Here is a 25,163-nt window from a genome sequence, read left to right as displayed (position 1 = left end):
AACGCATCTGCCTAAGACAAAACTGCATGTCAAGTTTTTCAGCAATCTGACATTTCTATCTGGGTGTGTTATTCTTTTTGTCAATAACTGTACATTAACAAATCTGTTAAAAACCACATTAATCTCATAAAACTTCTTTAAACTATTCTTTTTTGGGTTCCTCACTACTCTCCCCATCTAGAGAGAAGAATCTAAAAAGTGACATTGAATTGGGTGATAAGTCACCATGGCAAGTGCTGATTGGTGGCCACAGTCATATGACATGTCACCCCTATAGATGACACAGGCCAATAAAAAGAGGAATGCAGGGAACCGGAATGGTGGGAAGAAAGTAAAGAATCTGAATGCTATGCTTAGGAAGATATATATTGTTTCTCCGATTATTTCAATCTCTATGTTGAAAGCAGTACAAGTATTATAGAAGAACCCAGAAATGTGTGTCTAACCTGTACATTTTTTCTATCCATTCCGGCCAAGTGGCTTCTCCTGATGGTGAGGTGTGCTGTGTGCTCTAAGTTTCCTGTTGTCTCCCACTGCCCCACCATCAAGTCTGCAGCTTCCCGCACAATAAGGATGAGATTACTGCAGCTGCATCCCCCCCCTCCCCACTCATTTGCAGAAAAGTTATTTTCATGACTATGGAGGTTTGTGAACATAGAAGCTGCCTCTTATTTAGGCCCCATATATCGTGGCCGAAACTTCCGCTATTTCTGCCGTGGTTATTCAATTTGGATGCTGCTGACCCTCTCGCGACTTAGCTCCATTAAATGGAACTAAATCGTGAGCGGACATGTGCCATGGCTCAAAGTGACAGCTGTCCACACAGCGCGCCAAGAAGGGATGCCCACAAACATACAGCGCAGCCTCCCATCGAATACAGTGGGAGGAAGACACCACGCGGCTGCCGGCGCAATTTTGGCACAATGTCCACGATAAAATTCTCCTGGAAAATTCCACCGTGTTAAACGGGCCCTTAAGATGTTAAAAGGTTTACATGTTCATGTGTACTCACTTATGCTAAATAACTGTAATATGATGTGTGGTTAAAGTTTGAACTTTATGGGTCTACTGTCTCTTGTTCTACACAAGAACCTCTCTTACACTAATGTATTTATTATGTAAAAGCTTCCTCAATGCGCCATATGAAATACTGAAATCTTGCCCTTTCGAATGCAAGTAATGACACCGGTATGACTCCCACAGGCTCACGTCAATAACATACGCTGAATTCTAATGAGCCCAAGCATCTGCAAGAATAATTCAGCTTGATGTTAAATGTAACAAACACTCCTCGATAGAAGATGCTCCGAATTCTCCAAGCGGAGACAAGAGCGTGCCTTACTCAGAATAAAATTAGGAAATAATAGGACACTGAGGAAACATATAAAGGGTGGCAAGAGCAACAGAAACTCCATCTCCTATCCACTGTTTACAAAGCAGATCTTAAGAAAATATATTTCGCCAGTAAGCTGTTTATTCCAGAAGGTGCAGGAAAAACCTGGAGGATGACGTAGAGGCTGGTAGGCTCCTCAGCCTTCACATGATGATAAATGGAGGTGACAATATTGCAGCCTGTTCGTAAGAGTATGTACAACAAGTTAATATCTTATCTCCCCCAGCAGAACTAGGAACATTCATTAAATGGGTGCGATAGTCTTGGCGATTACACATGTATTCCAAATTCATCTGAGAAAGAATTAATCAATTTACCCAGAGACAACAGAGGTGATTTACTTAAAACCTAATTCCATTAGCTACACAATTTCACCCCCGAGCTCCCCTCTCGGTGCACAGATAGCACACAGCTTACAATGGTTCTTGTATTTCTTGTGTAGTCTTCTCATGAACACAAAAGATGGCTTAAAGGGGTTGTCTGGGTTCAGAGCTGAACCCGAACATATCGCTGTTTTCACCCATGATATGAACATCGTAGCACTTCATGCTCTGATGCTCTCCTTTGCCCTGCGCTGAATCGCACAGGGCAAAGACTTTTTTTTTGGAGATCTGGTGACGTACCGGGCTCTCCATGGGGAAAGCTAGGTGCAGGCTTCCCAATGAGCGGGATTTAGCACTGCCCTAGCCTGTAGAGCGGCTAGGGCAGCTCTAAAGCCCACACATCAGTGCCGGAGATGTCACTGGGAACACTAGAGGATAGGTCATCAGAATAAAAAAGTTGGAAAAACCCTTTAAAGTGCATTTAAACTGGATGATATTCGGCTGAACCAGTTTTCATAAGAACGCTTGTTCTTGATCATTGCCCTCTATAAACATGGCAATGATCAGAAATCAAATAAGCCGATTTTATCTTTTATGCAGACCTAAAAATCATCGTTGTCGGCAGCTGATCCCCTCATGTATACAGGGGATATGCTGCCATCAACACACAAACTGTATAGGGACTGAATGATCTTATTCTTCCCATACAGTTTGCATGAGGGAGTGAAAAAAAGCTATTTAAATGAGCTCCCATCAAATCATTAGGCATGTGTAAAAAGACTCTTAGGCTACGTCTACACGACAACATTCGTCGCGCGACATTTTGTTGCACCAATGTCGCGCGACATTTTTTATAATGGCAGTCTATGGTGTCACACTGCAACATGCGACATGCTGCGACTGCGACGCGACAGTCGCAGAAAATCCATTAGAGATGGATTTTTCTGCGACTGTCGCAGTCGCAGCATGTCGCATGTTGCAGTGCGACACCATAGACTGCCATTATAAAAATTGTCGCGCAACATTGGTGCAACAAAATGTCGCGTGACAAATGTTGCAGTGTAGTTGAGCCCTATCTGTCGTGCGACTTATTGTCGTCGTGTAGACCTAGCCTTAGAGACAATTTGTTGGTCTTACAGCTCTGCACCTTCAGGTGTCATCAGCTCGGCTTTTCCAGGGAGCAAAGTATGGATCCCATATACAAAAGTGCAAAAGGTTTAGGCCCTTTTTATCAAAGGCGAACCCTTCAATGATCATTCCGACTCTGCTTCACCTCCTAATCACTCTTGACACATTTATTATACAATATATAAATTATATTAGGTCCAGGAGTTTACCCTGTAGAACGGAAGCCATTAACCTTTGCACCCTCTTTAAAGGGAATCTGTCACCACCGAGCTCCCTATCCAGCTGTTTGCTTAGACACATGGCTGTGGTTCTTCTGGTTAAAGGGAACCTGTCACCATAAAACTGCAATGTAAGCTACAGGCACCATGTAATAGAGCAGGATGAGATTAGCAGATTGATATATAGTTTTATGGGAAAAGATTCAGTAAATCTTGGAATTTATATGTTTAAATTCCTGCTCATTCTGATCTTTGAAGTCCAGGAGGCGGTCCTATCAGTGATTGACAGCTATCTCTGTATACACAGTCATAGAGGGAAGGCTGTCAATCACTGATAGGACCGCCTCCTGGACTTCACAGCTCAGAATGAGCGGGAAATGAAATGAGTAAATGACAAGTTTCCTATAAAACTAGATATCAATCTGCTCTTCTCCTTCTGCTCTATAACATGCTGCCTTCAGATCAAACACCATGTTCAATGCGAAAGGTTCCTTTTAAAACACTGATTTTCTTTTCTTGAACAGAGGTTCCATTCCTGAATAAAAAAAATTTTAATATGCACATTAGGCCTCTGGTGCAATCTTTCGTTCAGCGTGTTTTTTTTGTTGTTGCACCCAAGCTCCACTTCTTTCTGTGTTCAGCCCTTCCCTCACAGCTTTGAATGACATGGCCAGGAATTGGTAAAGCAGTGAGGGAGGGGCAGGCTATAGAAAGGAACGGAGCATGGGTGCAACAAGAGTAACGGCGACACCCTCATTGCACCAAAGGCCTTATTTGCAGATTAAGAAAAAGTTTCATAACTCCGTAACGGAGCCTCGGATCAGCAAAATAAAAACTGTGTTTTAAGCAGGTGAACACCACAGCTACAGTCATGTGAAAAAATTAGGACACCCTTTGAAAGCATGTGGTTTTTTGTAACATTTTTAATAAATGGTTATTTCATCTCCGTTTCAACAATACAGAGAGATTAAAGTAATCCAACTAAACAAAGAAAACTGAAGAAAAGTCTTTTCAAGATCTTCTGTAAATGTCATTCTACAAAAATGCCTATTCTAACTGAGGAAAAAGATAGGACACCCTCACATGTATTCCCTCTTAAATTGGCTCAGATCTCACACAGGTATATCACACCAGGTGCACATAATTAGTAGATCGTTACTCTGCATGTTGAATGAGGCTTGCCCTATTTAAACCTCAGACATTTAGTTTGGTGTGCTCCTGACTGTTGAAGTGAGAGTGAGCACCATGGTGAGAGCAAAAGAGCTGTCAGAGGACTTCAGAAAAAAGATTGTAGCAGCCTATGAGTCTGGGAAGGGATTTAAAAAGATCTCAAAAGATTTTGAAATCAGCCATTCCACTGTCCGGAAGATAGTCTACAAGTGGAGGGCTTTCAAAACAACTGCCAACATGCCCAGGACTGGTCGCCCCAGCAAGTTCACCCCAAGAGCAGACCGCAAGATGCTAAAAGAGGTATCCAAAAACCCTAAAGTGTCATCTCGAGAACTACAGCAGGCTCTGGCTACTGTTGATGTAGAAGTACATGCCTCTACAATCAGAAAGAGACTGTACAAGTTTAACTTGCATGGGAGGTGTGCAAGGAGGAAACCTTTGCTTTCCAAGAGAAACATCGAGGCCAGACTGACATTTGCCAGCGATAAAGTTGACAAAGACCAGGACTTCTGGAATAATGTTCTTTGGACAGATGAGTCCAAAATTGAATTATTTGGACACAACAGCAGAGGACATGTTTGGCGTAAACCAAACACAGCATTCCAAGAAAAGAACCTCATACCAACTGTGAAGCATGGAGGTGGAAGTGTCATGGTTTGGGGCTGCTTTGCTGCAGCAGGACCTGGTCAGCTCACCATCATAGAATCCACGATGAATTCTACTGTGTATCAGAAGGTGCTTGAAGAACATGTGAGACCATCAGTTAGAAAATTAAAGCTGAAGCGGAACTGGACCATGCAACATGACAATGACCCAAAACATACTAGTAAATCAACCAAAGATTGGCTGAAAAAGAAGAAATGGAGAGTCCTGGAATGGCCAAGTCAAAGTCCAGATATGAATCCCATTGAGATGCTGTGGGGTGACTTGAAAAGGGCTGTACGTGCAAGAAACCCCTCAAACATCTCACAGCTGAAAAAGTTCTGCATTGAGGAGTGGGGTAAAATTTCCTCAGACCGATGTCGAAGACTGGTAGATGGCTACAAGAACCGTCTCACTGCAGTTATTTCAGCCAAAGGAGGTAACACTCGCTATTAGGGGCAAGGGTGTCCTATCTTTTTCCTCAGTTAGAATAGGCATTTTTGTAGAATGACATTTACAGAAGATCTTGAAAAGACTTTTCTTCCGTTTTCTTTGTTTAGTCGGATTACTTTAATCTCTCTGTATTGTTGAAACGGAGATGAAATAACCATTTATTAAAAATGTTACAAAAAACCACATGCTTTCAAAGGGTGTCCTAATTTTTTCACAAGACTGTATGTGACTATGCAGACAATTGGATAGGGAGGTCACTGGTGACAGATTGCGGTTCAAGCAAGGTAATAATTTTTGACATTACAAGTAATTCTTAGCCCTAACGACTATAGCGGGGCTCAGCAACCTTCGGCACTCCAGATGTTGTGAAACTACAACTCCCAGCATGCACAATTGCTCAGCTGTTCTTGAAACTTCTACCTGAAGCGAAAGAAGGATTTTGGGAGTTGTAGTTTCAGAACAGCTGGAGTGCCGGAGGTTGCTGATCCCTGGACTATAGGGTTGTCCTGCAGCCGTACCATCATTGCCAGTGTAGTGGTGCAGCTCTGTGATGGTTTTAACTAAGAAATCTATAGAAACATAAAAAAACTATAGGATATCTCTGAACAGGTCAGAATAATAAGCTATCTATGCAGAGGAGACATCATAGCTCTTCTCCTAACACCCTTCATTATAGTACCAGATTTCTACACCTTCCACTGCCCTTGTCAGAGACAAGAAACATTGTATCCACAAAAGATAATAATTATCAAATACATCAAAACACATTCTAGTAGAATCATGTATCAAACCTAGCAATTACTAGTGACAGACGGATGGATCTCTTACTACCGTAGCATGCAATTCCTCATTAATGAAATGTCTCTTTATAATAGTCACATGGAGAGACAACACATCATGTATTCCCTGTATCCACACAGGATAAGCGCTACATCAGTGATTCACCGCCAAGTGTGCCATGTGTAACCCAAGGGTAGATAAACCTGAATCTTCTGATCTGAAATTAGATTGCCTTTAAAACCTGCAGACTAAGGCTTTGTTCATCCAGGGAGAGGCCCGTGTATTCTTTCTCCTTTAACTAGATATTAATGACACCATTAAAGAGGGGTAAAGCTACGCTGCTTCATTCATGCCAATTGAATCCCTAATCCCCATCATGCTGCAGGGACCACAATGCATTTCATAGCGCTTCCCTGCTTCAAAATGATTTAGTAACAAACAAATTAGTTCTGCTAAGCCAATAAAGGGAGATGCATATGTTCCTGGCCGATAATATGTTTCTGAGCTGATTTACTGTAGGCAAACAAAAAGGCAAATTATGGATACTGATAACACTGGGGGTCTTCTAGGAAATGGTGTAAAGGTACAGATGTGCCCATCATTAACTTTCTGTACATTTTGTTACATCTATACACACTCACCTAAAGAATTATTAGGAACACCATACTAATACGGTGTTGGACCCCCTTTTGCCTTCAGAACTGCCATAATTCTACGTGGCATTGATACAACAAGGTGCTGATAGCATTCTTTAGGAATGTTGGCCCATATTGATAGGATAGCATCTTGCAGTTGATGGAGATTTGAGGGATGCACATCCAGGGCACGAAGCTCCCGTTCCACCACATCCCAAAGATGCTCTATTGGGTTGAGATCTGGTGACTGTGGAGGCCATTTTAGTACAGTGAACTCATTGTCATCTTCAAGAAACCAATTTGAAATGATTCGAGCTTTGTGACATGGTGCATTATCCTGCTGGAAGTAGCCATCAGAGGATGGGTACATGTTCTCATTCTGTTTACGCCAAATTCGGACTCTACCATTTGAATGTCTCAACAGAAATCGAGACTCATCAGACCAGGCAACATTTTTCCAGTCTTCAACAGTCCAATTTTGGTGAGCTCGTGCAAATTGTAGCCTCTTTTTCCTATTTGTAGTGGAGATGAGTGGTACCCGGTGGGGTCTTCTGCTGTTGTAGCCCATCTGCCTCAAAGTTGTGCGTGTTGTGGCTTCACAAATGCCATGCTGTATACCTCGGTTGTAACGAGTGGTTATTTCAGTCAACGTTGCTCTTCTATCAGCTTGAATTAGTCAGCCCATTCTCCTCTGACCTCTAGCATCAACAAGCCATTTTCGCCCACAGGACTGCCGCAAACTGGATGTTTTTCCCTTTTCACACCATTCTTTGTAAACCCTAGAAATGGTTGTGCGTGAAAATCCCAGTAACTGAGCAGATTGTGAAATACTCAGACCGGCCCGTCTGGCACCAACAACCATGCCACGCTCAAAATTGCTTAAATCACATTTCTTTCCCATTCTGACATTCAGTTTGGAGTTCAGGAGATTGTCTTGACCAGGACCACCCCCCTAAATGCATTGAAGCAACTGCCATGTGATTGGTTGACTAGATAATTGCATTAATGAGAAATAGAACAGGTGTTCCTAATAATTATTTAGGTGAGTGTATGTATTAGTGCCTTTTTGCTAAAGCATTTTACTCCAAAATTGTCTCATATCTGCTGTGGGACACATTTATTAACCATTTCAACTAGTAACTACAGCAATTTGCATCTATCAAATCCCCTAATCTAACTCTTCTCCATCCTGCCCCTCAACCTCATTCTTCAGAGCCTGATCCATCAGTATTCATTACATGCCATGCTCTCAGAAGCACTACAGATATCAGCTGGTGACCGCTCATGCAGCCTTATATCTACTCCCCTATTTTGTTAAGATTCCTGGACCACTGTACAAAACAAGCACTTTTTACCTTTTGTGTCCCTATTTCCTCGCAGATTGTAAGCTCTTGTGAGCAGGACCCTCTCTCCTCTTGTTTTGTTGACTTGTTTGTTGCTATGTAATGCACAAGTTAGTTTGTACATGAACCCTCTGATTGTAAAGCATGCAGAATATGTTGGTGCTATATAAATAAAGACTATTATTATTATTTGGCAAAAGCGGAGTCTAAAGTAAAGTTGGGGTGATTCTCTGCTTGGCCAGGATTTAGACTCATTTATAAATTGTGTATTTTTAAAATGATGCAAATGCACCATATAAGTCCAGTACTGTAGGTTAGAATGATGCCAAATTTTCTACAATATTGTTCCAGTAGGTCAGTGGTGTAAAAATTGAAGAAACATCTCTAGATATATTTAAAGACAAATGTATAACATTTTGATACATTTGTTGCAAATAACTGTAACGTAGCTTCCAGCAGCACTGACTTCAAAAATACTGCACGGGGATAAAACTGCAGCTCGACAGATCATAGCTGATTTAGATGTGTTTTTCTGGTACACGGACTGCCCAAAAGTTGCTCCAAATTCATTACAAGGCCTGCACCCCTCAATAACTATTCTACATCTTACTCCAGTCCCTTATTCATTATATCTATCCCTATACATGGGATTTTGGGCTCTGTATCTGAAAACAGATCTCTAATAGAGTTGAGTGAACCCGAACTGTAAAGTTCGGGATCGTACCGAACTTTAGGTTTTTCGGAACTCGGACCCGAACATTTACATAAAAGTTCGGGTTCAGTGTTTGGCGATTTTTATGGCGCTTTTTGAAAGGCTGCAAAGCAGCCAATGAACAAGCGTCATACTACTTGCCCTAAAAGGCCATCACAGCCATGCCTACTATTGGCATTGCTGTGATTGGCCAACTGCAGCATGTGACCCAGCCTCTATTTAAGCTGGAGTCACGTAGCGCCGCCCGTCACTCTGCTCTGATTAGTGTAGGGAGAGGCTGCAGCTGCTGTGAGGGAGAGATCAGGGAGGAATCTTATGAAGAACTGCTTCTTTACTCAGCGATCTACAGCAAATGTGTTTTGTGGGTGCAGTGCACAATTGTTTTAAGCCTGCCCTGAGCCAACTACTGCTGAAAACAAACTTTTTTCCCGTCAGTTAGTCAATATCAATACATAATCGGCAGCAATTTTATGCAACGATAGTGCACCAGCACAGGCTATCTGCATGTCTGCAAGTCCAGAAATACTGCTTTGAGACACTGGGGTTAAAAAAAACCTTTTTTTCATATAGTGCACATCTAGGATTATCGCTGCATAAGTGACTGTGAAATTTAGGCCAGAAATACGGCTTTCTCATACTGGGGCATACTGGGGCTAAAAAAAACATCTGTTTCATATAGTGCACATCTAGGATTATAGGTGCATAAGTGAGTGTCACATTTAGGCAAGAAATACGGCTTTTTGCTTACTGGGGTTAAAAAACCCTCTAATATACCGGTACTACACATCTGGGATTAGACTTGCATAAGTTACGGTGAAATTAGGCCACAAATACCGCTGTCATATAGAGTTTAAAAAAAAATGTTGTGCAATGCCCTACATCAGGGTTTTCATTGGCGGTTAATTATTTTTGACAGACTTAACCACTTTTTACTTTGCTTTGTGAACGCTAACTATGAGGCAAACATCTAATAAGGGACGCGGTCATGGTCGTGGTGGTGGTGTTGGTGGAGCCTCTGGTGCAGGGAGAGGACGTGGCCGATCAGCCACAGCCACACGTCCTAGTGAACCAACTTCCTCAGGTCCCAGTAGCCGCCAGAATCTACAGCAATATTTGGTCGGGCCTAATGCCGTTCTAAGGATGGTAAGGCCTGAGCAAGTACAGGCGCTAGTCAATTGGGTGGCCGACAGTGGATCCAGCAGGTTCACATTATCTCCCACCCAGTCTTCTGCAGAAAGCGCACAGGTGGCGCCTGAAACCCATGCCCATCAGTCTGTCACATCACCCCCGTGCATATCGGGGAGCCTGTCGGAGCCTCAAGTCATGCAGCAGTCTCTTATGCTGTTTGAAGACTCTGCTGGCAGGGTTTTCCAAGGGCATCCACCTAGCCCTTCCCCAGGGGTGGAAGACATAGAATGCACTGACACACAACCACTTATGTTTCTTGATGAGGACATGGGAATATCACTTCAGCACGTATCTGATGATGACGAAACTCAGGTGCCAACTGCTGCGTCTTTCTGCAGTGTGCAGACCGAAAAGGAGGTCAGGGAGGAAGACGATGCAGGGGACGATGAGGTCCTAGACCCCACAAAGAATGAAGGTCGTGCCACTGAATTTCAGAGTTCGGAGGAAGAGGCAGTGGTGAGACCGAGCCAACAGTGTAGCAAAAGAGGGAGCAGGGTGCAAAAGCAGAGCAGCCGTAGCCAAAACAGTTCGCCTGCTACTGGACACCGTCACCAGGGACCGAGCAAACCAAAGGCAGCTTCAAGGAGTTCCCTGGCATGGCACTCCTTCACACAATGTGCTGACGACAAGACCCGTGTGGTTTGCACGCTGTGCCATCAGAGCCTGAAGCGAGGCATTAACGTTCTGAACCTTAGCACAACCTGCATGACCAGGCATCTACATGCGAAACACGGGCTGCAGTGGAGTAAGCACCTTCAAAACCAAGAAAGGGCTCAGGCCCCTTTTGCTCCCTCTTCTGATGCTGCCTCAGCCTCTTCCTCCGCCTCTGGAGGAACGTTGGCACCTGCCGGCCAGCAGACAGAGGATGTGCCACCAACAACACCACCTCCGTCACCAAGCATCTCCACCATGTCACACGGAAGCGTTCAGCTCTCCATCTCACAAACCTTTGAGAGAAAGTGTAAATTCCCACCTAGCCACCCTCGATCCCTGGCCCTGAATGCCAGCATTTCTAAACTACTGGCCTTTGAAATGCTGTTATTCAGGCTGGTGGAGACGGACAGCTTCAAACAGCTCATGTCACTTGCTGTCCCACAGTACGTCGCTCCCAGCCGGCACTACTTCTCCAGGAGAGCCGTGCCCTCCCTGCACAACCAAGTATCGGATAAAATCAACTGATGTGTTTGGGGGACAGGCCCCACACCGCGCAGGAGTTGTGGCGGGGTATAGACCGACGAGTGATTCCTGCCAGTGAGCCTCAAGCCCGGCCTGGTGGTGTTCGATAATGGGCGAAATCTCGTTGCAGCTCTGGGACTAGCCGGTTTGATGACGCACATCCCTTGCCTGGCGCATGTGCTGAATTTGGTGGTGCAGAAATTCATTCACAACTACCCCGACATGTCAGAGCTGCTGCATAAAGTGCGGGCCGTCTGTGCGCGCTTCCGGCGTTCTCATCCAGCCGCCGCTCAGCTGTCTGCTCTACAGCGTAACTTCGGCCTCATATGCGACGTGCCCACCAGGTGAAACCACCTTGCACATGCTGGAGAGACTGTGCGAGCAGCAGCAGGCCATAATGGAGTTTCAGCTGCAGCACGCACGGGTGAGTCGCACTGCGGAACAGCACCACTTCACCACCAATGACTGGGCCTCCATGCGAGACCTGTGTGCCCTGTTTCGAGCACTCCACCAACATGGCCAGTGGCGATGACGCCGTTATCAGCGTTACAATACCACTTTTATGTCTCCTTGAGAAAACACTTAGGGCGATGATGGAAGAGGATGTGGCCCAGGACAAGGAGGAGGAAGAGAGGTCATCTCTAACACTTTCAGGCCAGTCTTTTAGAAGTGTCTCAGAGGGAGTTTTTTTGCAACAGCAGAGGCCAGGTACAAATTTGGCCAGCCAGGGCCCACTACTGGAGGACGAGGAGGAGGAGGATGAGGAAGATGGGGATGAAGCATGTTTACAGCGGGGTGGTATCCAACGCAGCTTGGGCCCATCACTGGTGCGTGGCTGGGGGGATACGGAGGACGCAGACGATACACCTCCCACAGAGGACAGCTTGTCTTTACCTCTGGGCAGCCTGGAACACATGAGCGACTACATGCTGCAGTGCCTGCGCAACGACAGCAGAGTTGCCCACATTTTAACGTGCGCTGACTACTGGGTGGCCACCCTGCTGGACCCGTTACAAAGACAATGTGCCGTCCTTAATTCCCTCACTGGAGTGTGATCGGAAGATGAGCAACTACAGGTGCACGCTGGTAGACGCGCTCCTGAGAGCATTCCCGACTGACGCCGGGGGACAAGTGGAAGCACAAGGCGAAGGCAGGGGAGGAGGAAGAGGTCGCCAACGCAGCTGTGTCAGCGCCAGCACCTCAGAAGGCAGGATTAGCATGGCCGACATGTGGAAAAGCTTTGTCACCTCGCCGCAACAACCGGCCCCAACTGCTGATATGGAGCGTGTTAGCAGGAGGCAGCATTTGAACAACATGGTAGAACAGTAGCTGTGCACACGCCTACACGTACTGACTGATGGTTCTGCCCCATTCAACTTCTGGGTCTCCACATTGTCCACATGGCCAGAGCTTGCCCTGTATGCCTTGGAGGTGCTGGCCTGCCCTGCAGCCAGTGTACTCTCTGAACGTGTATTTAGCAGGGCAGGAGGCATCATTACAGACAGACGCAGCCGCCTGTCCACAGCCAACGTGGACAAGCTCACGTTCATTAAAATGAACCAGGCTTGGATCCCACAAGACTTGTCTGTACCTTGTGCAGAATAGACAGTTCTAACAGCCTCAACCATCCATCCTTGTACTCAAGTGCACTTATTCCTTTTTTTTTTTTATATGTCCCAATATTTTTGGGGATACCCCTATGTAAAAATGCAAAATAACACACATCTGTTTTGGCTACCTATTCCTCCTTCGCCGCCGCTTGCACCTAGACAGCCACGTGAGCCTACACGGCCACATCCACCCATTCACCGCCTCCTCAACCTCTTCCTCCTACATCATTCCTAATTTTTATATTTTTAAGGTCTTTTATGTTTTTTTAATTCATTTCCCTATCCACATTTGTTTGCAGAGCATTTGCCATGCTCTTAAGCACATTTTGCTGCCTTTTGCAGCCCTCTAGCTCTTTCCAGGGCTATTTTAGAGCAATTTTAGTGGCCAAAAGTTTGCCATTGACTTCAATGGGGTTCAGGTTCGGGGTCAAGTTCAGGTCCCGAACCCAAACTTTTTTTTCAAGTTCGGCCGAACCTGCCGAACCCGAACATCCAGGTGTCCGCACAACTCTAATCTCTAACTACTACCAAGATATCTTCAGAAATAATCAGTGCAGAATTTTAGACTTAAAAAACAATATGAGGGAATGTACAACAGGTAAGAAACAACATTCTACATAACATGCCCTGTTGGCGTACAATGCGTACAAACAGAATTATTAAAGGTACGGCCACCCGGTCAGGTTTCTGCTTGCAGTTTTGGAAGACAAAACCAGGAGTGAATTCAAAAACGAGGAAAAGTTTTATCTGTTCTTTTTACTTGATCTCCTTTTATAATCCACTCCCGATTCTGGCTTCCAAAGCTGCATACAAAAACTCAACCATGTGGCCGTACCCTAAGGCTACATGGGCACGACAGTGAAAAATGGACATGTGATGGACATTTTTTGAATGGCCATTACACATCAGTTTTAAGACCAATGGTAGTCTATGGGGTTATTCTCACGGCAGTTTTTTTGATGGCCAGTGAATAACGAATGTCAAAAAATACAATGTTCTATCTTGTCCGTTTTCACTGACCGACTGCCCCCATACAATGGAATGGGTCAGTTTTTAACTTCCGTTTCTCAGAAAGGCATCAGGGAAAAGAAACATCTGTTAAAAATGGATGTTTATCCATTTTTAAAATACGTGTTTTTTCACTGTCGCATCTCTGAGGGTTTCATGCACCAGAAATTGTTATCTACATCATCAAGGAACTGGCATGGCTTTCAGGTGGAATGTGAGCACATATTGGTAAACCTGCCTGCTGCCCACCCTCTCCCACCCGCTTTTTTTTTTAAAAAGGCAAGGGTGGTGGAGAAGGGGAAAAAGATGCACGTTTTCCGGCAAAAACGGCACTTGTGACAAAATTTACAACATTTTTTACTCCAAAAAACCTGGCATACAGTAATCAGACATTCCTCGCCTAGTCGTAAAATCTGAACAGTCACTTCAGAGCTACTTGATCAGTACATATTTCACTATTTAGAGTGTCCTTTGTGAAATTAAAGTGGGGTTTGATATAGATGGGTAATTATATACTGATAAGTTAAAACAAGACTCTTTTTTTAGGATATTTTAGCATTTCTAATGGGAATCTGCCATGAATTTTGTAGAAATAAGATGGTTTCTGAAGTTAGCTAAGAGGAATGAAAACATGAGGTCCTTGAAGACAATTTGAGTTTCACAGATCAGATTTCAAGCACTGCTGCATAACACGAGCAGGCTCAAACTTCTCACCATGACCTTCCAATTACAGAACAGCTATCTCCTCTATTGTGACAAATACACCATTTTACTGATTCAGACAATGTGGAGATACCAGACCATTTGTCATTTTCACATCTGAAAGAATAACACCCTCTTTATCCTTCTATAATCAAAGGTGTGAAATAAAAAGAGCAGCTCTTTATGTTCTCTGCTCCCCTTATTATGACGGCACAGTCCTTAATTAAAGCTATGAAGAAGACAGTGGAAAAGTGTCTATATTAATCACTGCAAGAATATATTATATAATTAACTCTTGTTAGAGCAGCCTTTCCTACCGTAAGCTGGTACAGAAGCTGTAGCCCAGGCATGCTCAACTTGCGGCCCTCCAGCTGTTGCAAAACTACAACTCCCAGCATGCCCGAACAGCCTGCAGCTATCAGCCTACAGCAGGGCATTGTGGGAGTTGTAGTTTTACAACAGCTAAAGGGACGCAGGTTGAGCATGCCTGCTGTAGCCATAGTCGGCCCTTATAGAGGTCATGGAAAACTTGACCCTTCTCTGCCTATTTTCCATCTTTTAAAGAGGCCATCCAGTCTTTTAAAAACTATCGTCCGATCAATCTAATATCAACTTATTAATAAAGTATTTGTGAAAGTTCCTGAAAAGCCGCTCAGAGAACAGATCATGTGCCCCCTATTTACCTCCTTGATCTGGGATGTTTTGTACCTTGATCACTTGTTCACTTCCCCCAAAGTATGAATCTGATTAATCACTTAACCAGTATCTAAACCTCTGCTGTAATATCAGTGGACAGCGGATGGTACAATTATGATGGAAATCACTCCCCTGTCCGGTCTGTACACAAGGTTGAGCCTCTTCTACACTGAACCTGGAAGTCCACATGATGGTCATAACCCTTGAATGGAAATCTCACCTTTGAATTGGATGGAGTTGAAATGTAATAAAATACATGGTCTTGGAAAAATAGGATGTTTCTAGGAAAAAAAAAAAAGAGCCTTTTTGAAGTCCCTAACAACTACGGCTATGTTCACATTGCGTTTTCAGCCTCCATTTAATGCATACCCTGGGAGAAGTATCTGGCATATATGTAAAACGTGTTCTGTGGCATTTGCCTAAGAGTGGCACCCATCACTTATAGGCTATAATAGCATTGATTTAATGATAAGACATAAGGTTTTCAATAGCACTTCAGGACATAACCATTAAATGGGGTAATTATAGCTTATAGGTGATGGATGCCACTGTTAGGCATCTAATGCACTTGCCACCCATGACCTAGAATGGCATCCATTAAATGGATACATAAGCTATTGAAAATCTCATAACGAATACTTTTAACAAATACCTGTGACAGACGTCATACCGTACATCAGACATCTATCCAAGGCATCCATCATCCACAGGCTAACATGTTAAAACATATATATGACACTAGACTCAGCAGGGTGGAATAGCATAGTCCACAGATGGTGACCAAAGGGAAGCTCTACTTCTGGCAGAGGAGCTACTGCAGAACGATTGATGGGTTGAACCTCCACCTATCAGAGATCCTGAGGATAGTCTGTCAATATAACAGTACCAGAAAATCCTTTAAATGACACATGAACATTGACTGGAGCAAACATCTTATCAAGGGGAACCCAAGCAAATAAAGCTACCTAATGGCTTATGGCAGCATGAAATAGTAATTAACAAAGAAGGCCGCTATGTGCTACATTTCTAGAAAAGTAGATAATTAGTTATCCTGTCTGAGATGAGAAGATGTGCCCTGACTGCTGGGGGGCAGGAATGGCTGCTGGGGCCTGGAGTGTCTACTTGGGGCTGGCGGGGGCGGAGGTTGAGTTGCTGACATTCATTTAGATACATGGCTAGGGCAGAGGACATAATGCTGAAAGAATGACTAGCTATGTCTCTAACTAGGATGATACTTTGCATAAAGGGTACTCAACATTTTCTGGTTGGGGCCACATTGTCTGATGAACCAATTCCTAGGACTGAAAATAAAACTTAAAGGGATTCTGTCATCAGATTTTACCCCTATAACCTAAACATATGCTCATGTCTGGACTAATAAGAAGAATCCTAAGCTGGCCTTATTAAACCTCACTGTGGCTCTATTTGTCCAAAAAACAGGTTTTTATAACCTGCCAATCACTTACTTAAGGTGCCCAAGGGGAGGTCCGTTAATACAGGGTTCCCGGCCGCACCCCTCGCCGTCCGGTGCCCAGCGCCGCCTTCCGTCTTCATCGCCGCCTTCCCTGTCTTCAGTGCCGCCTTCTACAGCTCAGCACCGCCTCCGCAATACTCCCGTCCCTCTGCCAGATGCCGCGCCTGCGCACTAAGCTCAGCCAATCTGCAGGTCATATTAGGGTTGAGCGAAGTGCGCATCAGGCCGGCGCATGCGCACTTCGCTCAATGAAGCCGCTGCCAGGAGTCCGCACGGGCGCATCAGGCCGAGCCTAGTGCGCAGGCGCGGGATCTGGCAGAGGGACGGGAGGATTGAAGAGGCGGCGCTGAGCTGTAGAAGGCGGCGCTGAAGACAGGGAAGGCGGCGATGAAGACGGAAGGCGGCACTGGGCACCGGACGGCGAGGGGTGCGGCCGGGCACCCTGTATTAACGGATCTCCCCTTGGGCACCTTAAGTAAGTGATTGGCAGGTTATAAAAACCTTTTTTTTTTGACAAATAGAGCCACAGTGAGGTTTAATAAGGCCAGCTTAGGATTCTTCTTATTAGTCCGGACTTGAGGATATCTTTAGGTTATAGGGGTAAAATCTGATGACAGAATCCCTTTAAGTGAGTATTACCAACTGAAATACTACATATAGTATATACTAGGCTGAGCACTTTCATAACCCCCAAAAGGAGGACACCGTACCTGGGACAATGGGTGATGATGCAACACACATAATGGAAACTGTAATCTATATGCCAGAGTCAGAGGACATTACAGGGAGGAGTTATAAGAGGAGAGGACTACAACTCCCAGCATGTCCAGCTGGTCATTATAGGATATCATAGGACATTTCCCAGAAGGAGAACCTGTCCAGGAAAAAGAGGACATATGGCCATCCTAGTATATACCATAAATGTCTGGTTACACATCCAGGACTCCCAACTAATGGGAAAATACATGTGAGAAGCCACAAGACACAGACATACATGTCTTTTACCAGATGGTCAGGGGCCACACAGAATGGTATTGAGGGTTGCAGGACATGGATACACCTGAAATATCTGTTTCTAGTAAGATTGTAAGGAGTACTGTAAACTCTTGTGATTACTCTTCACATGGTTGCCCCTGACAGCACAGAATACAACGGAATGAAAATTGATTGTGAAGGTTTTGGATCAATTTCAGGCCAGGGCTTCTGAGAACTAGTTATCTGATAACCAGCGGCCCATTCACACAACTGTCTGAATCATTCATCATTGTGCTGTCTCCAATCTATTACTAAATTGACCGCAACTGAGCTTTGTCCCAAAATATGAAATGCAATCCCGCAAATACAAGTCTAGCACTTTATGCCTAGTGTATTGTTGTACAGTACAGAGGTTGGTCAGTGGACATGATGTATCTGATATCCTGATATCAAACAGGGCAAAAGTTAATGAAAAGCAATGAACAGTCTTTGTTATCTGCTCTACGTAAAAATAGGTTATATCAATATTGTCTATGAAGGACACCACCCTGGAGAATGACTATACCTCTGGCATTATGAAGTGATCAGAATCATTAAAGGTTATGGACACCTTCGGGGCAATTTATTTTATGATTGCATTTTACTTATTTTGGGTGAAAAGTTATTTTTTCAATTGGTGTTTTTCAAAAATGTTTATCCCTTTCTGAGTTACAAGGGTTAAAAATCTGTCTGTTTGCCGACTGTCACATTGTGTTATCTTTAAAGGGGTTTTCCAGGAGCGCGATATATTGATGGCTAATCAATATCTGATTGGTGGTTGCCTGACTTCCAGCACTCCCACCAATCAGCTGTATGAAGAGGCCGTGGTTCTCAGGTGAGAGCTGCAGCCTTCTCACAGCTTACTAAGCATAGCACCGTCCATTGTATAGTGTCTGTGCTTGGTATTGCAGCCAATTACTTGAATGGGACTGAGTTGCGCCTAAGTCATGTGACCGATAAACGTGATGTCACTGGCCTAGGATGAGGCCTCTTATCATATTAATGCAGCCTCTTCAAAAAGCTGATCAGCGGGGGTGCCAGGTTTCGGACCCCCACAGATAAGATACTGGTGACCTATTCTAAGGATAGTCCATCAATATTCTACTCCCAGAAAAAACTTCAAATCCCACCATCGGACAGCTCATATGTATCAGTTGGATAAGAACTGAGTTATAATGAGTGTTTATGAAGTCAGGAGATCAGAGATAAGAGTTGCACATGGTTCATAACACAAAGTGACAGCCTGCAAACAGAATGATTTTTAACCCTTGTAACTCAGACACGGCTGAACAATTTTTTTTAATAGAGACCAATTGAGAAAAACGATTTTTAGAAAAAAAGGATTCCATAGCCTTTAAAAAAGGTTCTCCATGATTATTATTTTTTATTTTTTGGTCTCATACCCCCCCCCCCCCCTTCCTTTCTACGAGCCTGATATGACAAGTTTTCCTACAATGTATAGGTAGGATAGAGCCGGTATGAGCTGAGCCACCACTGTGATGTTTAGGAGTGAGGGATCTGGCAATAATAAGAGGCAGATTTTTTTTACAAATCTCATAAATTTGACTTATTTGTAGTATAATCTAATATCATACAACCCTTTTAATTGAGGACACACCTTTTAAGTGGATATTCCAATCTCAACCAATCATTTATGAGATTGGAATACCTGTTCTATGTGGCAGCCAAGGACAGCAGGGATTATGGAAGTGATAAAAGTCATAGAAGTGAACATGAGATGCAGTAACAGAGCAGCCCAGTGATCTCTTAAAGTTATAAAAAAAACAAAAACATAATTACATAGGTTTGTGGCCCCATAATCCATATCATGTAAGAGTCTTGAACAGCCGAGCCCATGCTGTGCTGTTTCTGTTAGAGCCATAAATTTTGGTGGCCGAGCATGTACCTTGTCACACCATTTAACTTGTCCTAGTCACAATTGTGCATATTTAAGTAAGTAATAGGGGACCAGGTGGTTGAACACCCACCGATCTAATATTTATAATCTACCTAGTGGAGAGGTGATAATTGCTAGAAGACATCACTACAGCAATCTCTTTGCAGACAGTGACCCAGCAAGGAATGCTTGGAGATTTTAGCTCTGAAGGTTGCAGAATGCAGTTCTGATCTGTAAAACAGCCTGTAACTTGTTAAGTGCAATATAAAAAAAAAAATCTAATTAATTCATTAAAGGCTATGTACACTTTTTTTTAATTGTTGCATCTTACTCATTTTGGGCTAAGATTCATTGTTTTCAATTGGTCTTTATTAAAATAAACCTTCTCTCTAAATTACTTAAAGGTCATAAACACTTAAGCCGCATTCTGATCAGTAAGATAAGAATGGAGCTATAGTGAGTGTTTATAAGGTCAGAGATCAGAGATAAGGAGCCTGTCAGCTTAGCTGCCTGACGGAACAGTGTGAAAATTCAGATCCTGCTACTAGAGAAACTCAAGGCTGCACAAAGACACTGGTTCAACAATTGAAAAAAAAAAAGATTTTTAGCTCAAAATTAGTACAATGTACTAAAAAAATTGCCAACAAGAGTGTAAATAGCCTTTAAACCCAAGTTACTTGTTTTGATTTTCTCTAAAGAAATGACCTTTAATTTATGAAAATTAATGAAAGTGTATAGTATGGAAAAATAAACACCATATTAGAAAATGAATATTATGTAAAAGAAACATTTTGCATCTAAGGCTCTGGAAGTTTAGACATTGCACTTTTTATAATGTTGTCTCTATAGCAAGTAGTAAAAACAGACATAAAGTGTAGCCTTGATGCTGACCACAAATGGCCTTGAAAGTAATTGGTTTCTATATATTCTGAAATTACCACACAGACAGAAACCAATAAGTGCGGGAGATAAAGTACCATAAACAACACGCCATTTAAGAATCACATGAAAACCAAATTTATTGAGTGTAAAATATTTTTACTGGTATCTCCCTTACGATCAGATATGATGTCTTACCGCTACTTAACTATAAGACCTATCGTGTAGCGGATGACAAAGAATAACGGGAACAACAATCATTAAAAGAAGTTCTCGACCTGAATACATTTTTAGATAAATTTGATAAATAAAGTAAACTGAGACAGAGGCTGGCCAATTTTCTCCTGCGTTGCTATCAAAATCCCATGAGACTGGTCCTATGAACTAGGGATTCACCTCCTGTGGGTACGGTTGTCTGGCAGTATGTCCCTGCCAACCAGTCTGTCTTTACATTTTCACTGAAGGGATGAAAAACACGCAGTTCTCTGTTACAGACTTTGCCCCGACAGGATAACCCCATTATAGAACGCATCTGCCCTAGTTAATTGTGGACGGCCATATATATTCTCTAAAGGGCAACTTTAGTCTTAAATGAGACATGGAACCCATTCAAATATATTAGTGACTATTTAATATATACTGTATGGCTATACCCTTTATAGACACTTTCCTCTACAGAAAGGGCATATGGACAGCCCCTTTTAAGGAGTTGTCCAAGTGTTAAATACTGATGACCTGTCCTCGGGATAGGTCATCAGTATGTGATCAGTGGGGGTCCTAATCAACAGTTTGAAGTGGCTGTGGTAATCTGCTAAGCACCGCAGCCTCCTCACACCTTGCCAAGCACAGTGCCGTACATTGTATAGCGGCTGTGATTGGTATTGCGGCTCAGCCCTACTCACTTGGAGGGGACTGAGCTGCACCTAGGCTATGTGACTGATGAATGTGATGCCACTGGCCTAGGAAAAGCACTGCGGTCTCTTCAAACAGCTGGTCAGCTGGACACCACCGATCAGATACTGATGACCTATCCTGAGGACAACACCCATTAACATTAATATTGGTGATGGATCACTAGAATGCATACTGCGTAGGTTACTGCACACATACTGTACTTTTAACTGTCCCCATTTTCCCTGAACAAAGCCCCAAACTGCACCTAAAAGGGGATTTCAAATTTGGGTGTTTAGGGGGCATTCCCAGGCACAAAGTGTAAGTGCTCATCCATGCGACCGTATGTTGCTGTGCAAACAGTGGTCAGCAATACACAGGCTCCAGCAGTGTGAACTCTATGCTGCGGACCCATTGACTTGAATGGGTCTGCGATCTTTTGCCATATTATGCAGATTGCGGATCTATTGAAGTCAATAGGTCCGCATACACAGCATGGAGTTCACACATCTGGTACGGACCCACTATTTTTAGTCCGCAACACAGAAACGAAGGCATACAGTCGTGTGAATGAGCCCTAAATCCCTAAATGTCCTGCTTTTGGGAAGTAAAATGTTGTGCTTATTAATTTCTTGATAAGTACTTACAGAAGTCAGAGATTGTTTTTATTTCTACTGGCACAAAGTTCCAACTCCCTACAGACATTAATTTAAATGATAACTGCAGCCACCACTAGAGGGAGCTTAGGAGTTTACTGCTAATCCACTACTCAATAAATAAAACGGTTTGTAGATTACACATATGTATACACAGTGCAGTATGAACTCTGTGTCTGACAAAGCTCAAACCGATATGTTAAGAAATGAAAAATCACAGAATTTGGAATCTAAAAATGGCATGATATAAGGTGGACGTTTACCTTAAACTTTATGTTAATCATGTGTTTAACAGTCCCATTCAAGATCCCAGCTTGTGGTCAATAAATGAAAGCATTATCTCTTAAAATCACTCCTAAAAAGATTAATTAAAGGGGCATTCCCATCCCATACAGTACATTTATTGCATATCCTGTGAATATGACATGAACATGAGATAGGAATCCCCCTTTAAGAACATGTTCACATTTTTGCTGCAGTTTTTCTTTTTTCACCAAAAATAACAGGAAAATACACGAACAGTCCAGGGTCAAGACAGGTTTTTGGCCCCCTAATGTAAACAATAGAGGTTGTATGTATGGTACAGAATGAGTAAAAAAAAATAAAAAATCATTACCCACCACACCAATTCCCGACCATGGCCGTTCCGACACTTGTTGCTTGTCACTTCCTGTTCCAGCTTGACACAGAAATTGACAAGAGATGCCTACTTAGCCAATCATTGGGCTCATTGGTAAGGGAGCGCATCGGAGCATGAGAAGCTCCGATGCTAGCCTCAGGGGGGTTGCCTGGGTGAAAATAGGGGTATGTCCGGGTTCAGCTCTGAACCCGGACAACCCCTTTAACAGTTACACTAGGAAAGTGGCTGAAAAACTCAATCTGCATGGAGTTTGTATGTTCTCTCCGTGTTGGCGTGGGTTTCCTCCAGGTACTCTGGTTTCCTCCCACACTCCAAAAAGACATACTAATAGGAAACTTAGATTGTGAGCCCCATTAGGGATAGCTTGATGATAATGTCTGCAAAGCACTTCACAATATAGTAGCGCATAAAATAAATAAATACATTTGAAAAAATGATTATTAGCCAAAGATAAGTAGAATGCAAGAATAAAATAAATTCCCACCAAAGGTGCCCATAACCTTTAAAGGGGTTGTCCGAGTTATGTAAAATAAAATAAAGGACTATAAATCTTATGGTCAACAATATATATATATACATAAGCAAAGCAATTTTCAGGCAAAATAATAATAATACAGTTAGGTCCATATATATTTGGACACTGACACAAATTAGTTTTTTTTTTTACCTGTTTACTAAAACATATTCAAGTTATAGTTATATAATGGACATGGACATAAAGTCCAGACTTTTAGCTTTCATTTGAGGGTATCCACATTAAAATTGGATGAAGGGTTTAGGAGCTCCTTTACATGTGGCACCCTGTTTTTTAAAGGGACCAAAAGTAAGTGGACAATAGACTAGACAAAGGCTGTTTCATGGGCAGTTGCGGGCGATTTCTTCATTATTTTATTCTCAATTAAGCAAATAAAAGGCTTGGAGTTGATTTGAGGTGTGGTGCTTGCATTTTGAGGATTTTGCTGAGGCTACTTTCACACTGGCGTTTTGTCTTTCCGTTTGTGAGATCCATTCATGGCTCTCACAAACGGTCCAAAATGGATCAGTTTGCCCTAATGCATTCTGAATGGAAAAGGATCGGCTCAGAATGCCTCAGTTTGCCTCCGTTCCGTCTCCATTCCGCTTTGGAGGCGGACATCAAAAAACTGCTTGCAGCGTTTTGGCGTCCGTCTGACAAAACTGAGCCAAACGGATCCGTTTTGACACACAATGTAAGTCAATGGGGACGGATCCGTTTTCTATGACACAATCTGGCACAATAGAAAACTGATCCGTCCTCCATTGACTTTTAATGGTGTTCAAGACGGATCCGTCTTGGCTATGTTAAAGATAATACAAATGAATCCGTTCTGAACGGCTGCAGACGGTTGTATTATCTGAACGGATCCATCATGATGGATCCGCACCAAACGCGAATGTGAAAGTAGCCTGAAAACATGCGGTTAAAGGAGCTCTCCATACAGGTGAAACAAGCCATCCATCATCTGCAAAAACAGAAAAAAAAAATCTACACTATTAGGAATGGCAAAATCTACCATTTGGTACATCCCGAGAAAGAAAGAAAGAAAGCACTAGTGACCTCAACAATGCAAAAAGACTTGGACGCCCACGGAAGACAACAGTGGTGGATGATCGCAGAATAATTACCATGGGGAAGAGAAACCCCTTCACAACAGCCAACCAAGTGAACAACACTCTCCAGGATATAGGCGTATCAATATCCAGATCTACCATAAAGAGAAGACTGCATGAAAGGAAATACAGAGGGTTCACTGCACGGTGCAAGCCACTCATCAGCCTCAAGAATAAGAAGGCTAGATTGGACTTTGCTAAAAAAAATCATAAAAAGCCAGCACACTTCTGGAAGAACATTCTTTGGACAGATGAAACCAAGATCAACCTCTACCAGAATGATGGAAAGAAAAAAGTATGGCGAAGGCACGGTACAGCTCATGATCCAAAGCATACCCCATCATCTGTAACACATGGCGGAGGCAGTGTGATGGCTTGGGCATGCATGGCTACCAGTGGCCCCGGGCCCTAGTGTTTATTGAGAAGCAGCCGGATAATTTCTGGGGTTTTCAGAGACATACTGTGCGCTCAAATCCAGCCAAATGCAGCCAAACTGATTGGTCGGCGTTTCATAATACAGATGGACAATTACCCAAAACATAAAGCCAAAGCAACCCAGGGGTATATTAAAGCAAAGAAGTGGAATATTCATGAATGGCCAAGTCAGTCACCGGATCTAAACCCAATAGAGCATTTCACTTGTTACAGACTAAACTTCAGACAGAAAGGCCCAGAAACAAACAGCAACTGAAAACCGCGGCAGTAAAAGCATTAAAAAGGAGGAAACACAGTGTCTGGTGATGTCCATGAGTTCAAGACTTCAGGTAGTCATTGCCAACAAAGGGTTTTCAACCAAGTATTAGAAATTAACATTTTATTTACAATTATTTAATTTGCCCAATTACTTTTGAGCCCCTGAAATGAAGGGATTGAGTTTAAAAAATTCTTTAGTTCCTCACATTTTTA

General features: G+C 43.1%; 1 protein-coding gene across 2 annotated transcripts in view; it reads right to left on the bottom strand.

Moving 5' to 3' along the window:
- The window catches only part of STK39 (serine/threonine kinase 39), a 436,712-nt gene that overhangs the window by 75,897 nt on the left and 335,652 nt on the right, over nucleotides 1–25,163 (bottom strand). The gene's annotated exons all lie outside the window — the stretch shown is intronic.

This window comes from Bufo bufo, chromosome 7 (assembly GCF_905171765.1).
Source record: "Bufo bufo chromosome 7, aBufBuf1.1, whole genome shotgun sequence".
Lineage (NCBI taxonomy): Eukaryota > Metazoa > Chordata > Amphibia > Anura > Bufonidae > Bufo > Bufo bufo.
Note: the sequence above shows the minus strand (reverse complement) of the source record. Positions and strands in the feature narration are given on the sequence as shown.